This window comes from Hyposmocoma kahamanoa, unplaced genomic scaffold, assembly GCF_003589595.1.
Source record: "Hyposmocoma kahamanoa isolate Upper Pololo Valley unplaced genomic scaffold, ASM358959v1 95913, whole genome shotgun sequence".
In the NCBI taxonomy this organism is placed as follows: domain Eukaryota; kingdom Metazoa; phylum Arthropoda; class Insecta; order Lepidoptera; family Cosmopterigidae; genus Hyposmocoma; species Hyposmocoma kahamanoa.
Genome location: NW_020655060.1, coordinates 2,362 through 9,508, shown reverse-complemented (window position 1 = coordinate 9,508; position 7,147 = coordinate 2,362). Strand labels below are relative to the sequence as shown.

Here is a 7,147-nt window from a genome sequence, read left to right as displayed (position 1 = left end):
ATATAACCAGAAATAGAGAAGACGAAATACGGGCCATATATTCCTGGTAACACATTAGCGATATAGCTCTTATAAATATCAACTCTCGCTTGCAATGAAATATAGACGCCAACTACTGACCTGTGTGTGCGTCTCCGTATATTCCAAAAAATATTCTGTATTTATTGTAATAAAGATAATATCTCTGACAATGCCGTGCTGTTCTATTCGGTGGTGTGGGAAAAACAGCAAAACATCTAATTACAAAACAAACGGAATCAAATTTCATCGGTAATTAAATATTATATATGTAATTTTGCAATTTTCGTCCATTATAGCAAAGCTCAAGTTTTGTTTCGAACTCGGGCTAGCCAATCGGAGCGCAGTTGTCACGGTAATGATATGGCAGAATAGTTTTCAAACAAATTAAATGGCATTTCGCCTCTATTTCTGGTTATATTCTCGATAGTCGTACATATCTAAATCCAAGCCTCTCAACATGGCATTCCTCCTAAGAGGTTTGCGAGCTATTTAGAAATTATTATAAAAATATCGTAGTAGAAAATGAAACTATTTATTATTACAGGTCCCGGTCACGGTTGACTCGGTTGAGTGACCATGGGAAAAATAGTTTCATTTCCTATGTGTAACAATCGCGAAAACTTAAGAACTCGAAATATCGTTATAATACAGTGGCCTGGTGCCCCTGCACAACGCGTGTTCGTATGGCCACTACGAGGTGACGGAGCTGCTGGTGTCGTGCGGCGCCGGCGTCAACGCCGCCGACCTGTGGCGGTTCACGCCGCTGCACGAGGCCTGCGCCAAGGGGAAGGCGGACATTGTCCGGTTGCTGCTCAAGGTACATTCATATTATAATACAAAAACACTCTACCGAGGTAAAGCACAAAAGTTTTGATAACTTAATATTAAAGAGTCTATACTACCTCAAGTATTATTATATAAAATATGATAATGGAATGATGTTTATAACAGTGATACGTTATTTTAATTGTATATTTTTATTTAACTTAATAATCATAAACATTTAAACATGTTAATTCACATAGCATTATTCGAAATAGTAACTGCGTAAGAACAAGAGTTGTTTAATGTTGAAGTCAAAGAACTTTTATTTTACGAAAATAGATAATCTTGTTATTATATATTAATATATTTGAAGTAATGTACTTTAAATATGTATTAAATATTTTATTAATTTGTTTTCACACTACACACACTTATACCTGTATGTATATATTGCAAAGATTATGTAAGTATTTATTCGATATAAGAGTACACACTGCAATAACACTATACACACTCATGGTTAAGTATTTACGTAGTTTATTTTATTTTATTATCTGTTCCGGGACGCACACGTCCGTCACTCTCACTCATTCGGCTAGGGCCCATTGAATACCAGCGTCACAACCAACCTAGCCTTGTTTGTGACTTTAGCTGAATGGGATCCTTTTGTACACGCCACAGCCGCACACATGTCAGTATGGTATTAAGCAAATTGTTGTTGAAATGTTTTTACGCTGTTCTTTGTGTTATTTCTGTTTTAGCTATATTAGTCTTTGTTTTTGTGTTTTTTTTTATAATGTGGCGTTACAATAAATGGTTTCTATTTCTATTTCTATTTCTGTAAGTGGCTTTGGTTGATTCTGCATAACCCGAAAGTGTCGAATTAATCACTTGGAACGATTTACTTTCACAAACTCGTACCTTAAAGCACAAAGTTCATTGACCTACCAACAAATAGACATCGGGTCTAATACAAAAACCACGAAAAAAATGTCCGAAGTTAACCGATACAAATGTAGCGACATGTAACGAAATATAAAAAAACTAAAACATTTAATTTAAATTGTAACGTCATTGCAGTACTGCCTCATTTTGCTTGCAACAATTTAAGGGCCCCAAAAAAACACCATATTCAGCTTCTACTGGAAGCTTAACAAAATGCGCCATATTTAGTTTCGACTGAAAATTACTTGAACACAAGAGTAATGGAGTAGCCTTTCTCGGAAATATTAATTAATTTTCATATATATTATTATTTCAAATGTTGTACAAATTCACTTAAAGGTATAACAAAGAGTTGGGCAGATACATACATACAAAGATTACTACAAATGTGAAAATAAGCATGTACTATAAGAAATGTTCTGATATTCCAACTAAATGTAAACTCAAATATCCGTAATTCCGAATACCAATTTATAATAAAACCGTTACAAGTAATATTGATGCTTGTCACAAAGACAAAATTAGCTTTTGTTTTGTAATCTTCCTAAAAGAAATACATTTGACATTATGAAAATTCGATCTAATGTTATTTTGGACAAATGTATTTTCTGACTGAACTGATCTGACTGACTGTTTAATAAAAATATCATTTTAAAAATAAGATGTAAATTAAGTCGCTTTAATTTACATCAACAAAGACTGTTGCGCGATTGACGCTCTGTATGCGATTTTAACGCCCTATAACTGCGGACACTTTTTAGCGTGAACCCGACGTCCATTTCTTGATAGGTCAATGACAAAGTTACGGAGTTTTACAGGTTGATTTCACGTCACATTTCCTTCATCACACACTGGCTTTTACTAATTTTTAAGAACAAAAACTCCAACGTAGTAATTTAAACTTATTTATTAGTTATCACTTCGTAGAAACGTCTACAATTCCAAATTTACAATTCCTGTTCACTAATTATTTTTCCTAATTACTTAATTTAATAATCTACTTTTATATTCGACTTCTTTCGGACGAGCAGCACACAAGACTGTTCGCCACTGCATTTTTCTTTTTTCCTCCCTTCTACCCCTACTTCTTTTCCCTCCAATGGATACTCGCTTTTGATTGGTCAGTATAACAACCAATCAAAACCGAGCATCAGTGGCGCCACAAGTCCATAAAAATAATACTTATGGCCCCAAAAATAGTATGCAACATGACACTATTTTTAAAAGTAATGCACCCAAATTAACACCCTTGGTAAGAAATTTAAAAAAATAGAACGTTTTGCCATCTTTCGAATTATCACCCTTTATAAGATACGAGTTTAAGAAATTAAAACATCATGTATATAGTAAAATTGAGGATATGCACTGATTACTATACGGTGTGAAAACACGATTCTCAAAAATGTTTTTTACCTCGACATTTTACAAGAAAACCGCTGTATTGAATTGGTACTTTAACATATACTAATGATTTTTTTTATATCACCTGAAGTAAATAGAACACGTATACCATACGATATACATTTTTCAAATGTCGTTTGTAAAAAAATAAATTGTGAAATAAAGCCATAGAGTCCCTGTCGCTCGACCCAAACAAAATAAACCGTATTAGTACGGGAAAATTTTTAATTCGACCTGAAGTATTGTCCACTCTTAAAAGATTCCTTAGAGGAGGAATTTGCACTAGGGAAAAACACCTGTGTTACGAATCTGTGTGTGATAATATGACAAGGAGTGTCACTACATGCCATAGAGAAAAAAGAGGGAGATTTGGTATGAGGGCGTGGTTTGTGTCACTTCGATATGCCCAAAATGCGCATATTGAGAAGACACGCCTTCAAAAATCGCCACAATGACGTGGCGATCGTTGTAGACACAAGATCAGGGTTAGTAGCATTAGAGCTCCTTGTGAAAGAGTTCATCCAGGGAAATAATAATAATAATAATAACGCTCACACTCAGCATAGCCCCGCACTAGGTAAACCCTGTGTCGCGGGTGCCATGGACACACACATAGACAACACAAATTACACCCAAACTCACGAGAGAAATAAATGTAGGCCATACAAATATTTCTCCCTGCCCGGGAATCGAACCTGGGACCTCTGCGTGGCAGTCCGGCATGGTAACCGTTCGGCCACGGAGGCAGTCAATACTGCCACCTTACCTATTTCTGCCGCCAAACAGTAATGTCAGCATTACTGTGTTCCGGTTTTGAAGGGTAAGGGTGCTGGTGAAATTACAGGCACATGGGACTTGCCAACTTATGTCTCAGGTTGACGGGCACAGTGGCAGTTAGTTAAAGCTCTAAGTGGCACTGCAATTGTTATGGATAGGCGTGTAGCTTACCTTCAGGCGCATGGCTTGTTCGTCCCGTCACTTGATATTATAAAAAAAAACTCTCGTAAAAAACGTGAAAATGCCAATTTGTAGCGTTGTAGCTTGTAAAAATTGGAGTGAAAACAATAATTTATAAATTAGTAGGATAACGTACCACCGGTTATTTACATTTTCAATTAATGTTTCTATTATTATTCAATGTTCTCTTTTTGTCTCTATAGAAATTTCTAGACTCGGACCTATAGTCCATCTGTTTAGGTACTTAAATAAATGTAAACAATCTTGAGATGTCTATTTAATGAAATGATTTTCCCTTACCTTCAAATACAAAATACAAATACTTAGCTTCATATGAAATTGCATGCCTATTTTTATACCTATTGATTTGTAAAGCATGTGTTTCAATAAAAAGATGTATCAAGATTGTTTACATTTAGTTAAGTACCTAAACAAATGGACTATAGTGATGTTCATTTACGATGAATGCGGTTTATCGACTTTTGATTTTTACCCAAATGTTTTAATTTCTTATTATGATTTTTATAATTAAAGTCCCTAATAAGTCACGATGGAGCATGCACACCTAAATAATGCCTTTTCACTCTCGCCGTGAAAAGGCCCAAGTTTTACCCTTCAGGGAACAAGACCGCAGGCAGGGAATTCCACTTCATAGCCGTTTGCCATATAAATGTGGAAACGAAAGGTGTCTTAAAACAATGTTTTAATTTTGGTTTATGTTGGCTTCCAGCACGGAGCAGACCCGACAAGGCGGAATAGAGATGGTCTCACGCCGTTGCAATTGGTACGTGCAGGAGACACAGATACAGCGGACGCGTTGAGAGGGGACGCCGCGTTGTTGGACGCGGCCAAAAGAGGAGACCTCGCCAGAGCAAGGTAGGAGAAATACGGAACTTAAGTAAAATAATTGTAACTTATTAATTATAATAACGCACACGTTCAACATAGCCCCGCACTAGGGAAACCCTGTGTCGCGGGTACCATGGACACATGCATAGACAACCACAAACCACACCCAAACTCACGAGAGAAATAAATGTAGGCCACCCTCCTTTTTTGAAGACGGACTAAAATGACATTAGCAGGGTTACCAGTTTTCATAAGATTTTAAATAGTCATGTCGTTGTTGTCGACAGTTTTATCGGTAGATTGTGAAAGTAAATATAATTTTGCCAAAAATTTCTGAATTGTGAATGTTGTTCACAATACAGTAATTTTTGTAAATTTACAAAAATTGTCGTTTCAAATGAACCCGTGCTCAGTCACTGGACGAATGATAAGCCGAGGAATATTTTTCGACTATTTATTCCATAAGCCTGACCAATATTCAATCGATAGTCGATAGAACATTTATCGACTGCTATCACTAGTTGCTTGCAAGCGGGCAACACTTTTGCGCAATAATAAAAATAAATAAAAAATAAGAAAGTTTTGAAGAGTAAAGGTGCTGATCATTGACTTACAATTATATGGACGTCGGGTCCGCGCTAAAAAGTGTCCGCACTTGTAAGGCGCTAAAATCGTATACAGAGCGCGACACTCCGCTTTAGTCTTCATTTGTTCTACTGACAGCGCGATACTGCGATGACATTACAATTTAAATTTCGAATAGGTTGACTTGGGACATTTTTTTCGTGGTTTTTGTATTAGACCCGTCGTCCATTTATTTGTAAGTCAATGGTGCTGATGATTTCTTTTTATAACATCAAGTGACGGGACGAACAAGTCGTGCGCCTGATGGTAATTTATACGCCTGTCCATAACAGTTGCAATGCCAGCTTTAAATTGCAAAGATCTGAGGGGCACTACCACTGCGCCCGTCACCGGAACACAGTAATGCTGACATTACTGCTTGGCGGCAGAAATAGGTAAGGTGGCAGTACTACCCTGGATGAACTCTTTCACAAGGACCTCTACTGCTACTAATTACAGGCACATGAGATTTGTCTACTTATGTCTCAGGGTGACAGGCGCAGTGACAGTGCCCCTCGGGTGTTTGTGGTTTAAAGCTGTGTGGCATTGCAATTACTAAGGACAGGAGTGTCGCTTATTATGTCGTGTGCCACCAGGTGCACGATTTGTTTGTCATCATGATCATTTCATTCATTCATTCAATTACTTTGTTGTTTCAGAAAATTGATAACGCCACAAAATGTCAACTGCCGAGATTCACACGGGCGGAATTCGACGCCGTTACATCTTGCAGGTTAGTTTTGTTGACATGGTGTCTTAGACAAATCGTCGTCTTAGTTTCTCAAACTTGTATCTTAAAGCACTAAATAAGTGAAATGCAAATTATAATCTCAGTATAATGTACTAAAAAACCGACCTCAAAAGTATGTGGAATTACATATAATTACCAAGTTTAATTGAAATCGGTTACCGGAAAGTGCGCAAACTCGGATTCATCCCCTAGTTGGCCACAATACGGGACTTGACATAGGAGATAATAAAAATCGGTTTATCACTACTCAAAGTATATTGAGAGAGAAAAACGCCTTGAATTGAAGAATAGCAAAATCAACCATTAAAATAATTGCTCATTATACTAAAATTTAGGCGCTATTTATAAAAATTAATCTTCATGCGTGAACAGCCACCCTCTTTCGGTCTGAAAAACGGTTCACAAATACCAGAGTTATCACGTAACATACATACAAAAAAAACATACAGTCGAATTGAGAATCTCCTCCTTTTTTGAAGTCAGTTAATAATGGATTATATTATTTCACATCACATTTCCTTGATATTATAAAATAAATTTAAAACGAATAGAAAGTTTTGCCGTCTTCTGAGTAATCACTCTTTATAAGATACGAGTCACATCGAAATGACAGTTAGGAATAACTGCTTATTCCCAGTCGTCACCACTGGCTTTGTTCCCACTGAGGACAATCGTCCTCTCCAGCGTAAAGTATCGTATGTCGAAATTGCCAAGTTTACAGGGAAGCCTTTTAAAGTTCTGAATTCACTGAAATGGGCATAACACGTGACTTTAGCAAATAACGCACACACTCAACATAGCCCCGCACTAGGGAAACCCTGTGTCGCGGGTGCC

General features: G+C 36.9%; 1 long non-coding RNA gene across 1 annotated transcript; it reads left to right on the top strand.

The window, feature by feature from the left end:
• Nucleotides 1-679: 679 nt before the first annotated feature.
• On the top strand, nucleotides 680-6,283 carry LOC113238456. Its single transcript, XR_003311095.1, has 3 exons — nucleotides 680-838; nucleotides 4,820-4,965; nucleotides 6,222-6,283. It is a non-coding gene; the product is annotated as an uncharacterized LOC113238456 (long non-coding RNA).
• Nucleotides 6,284-7,147: the final 864 nt, after the last annotated feature.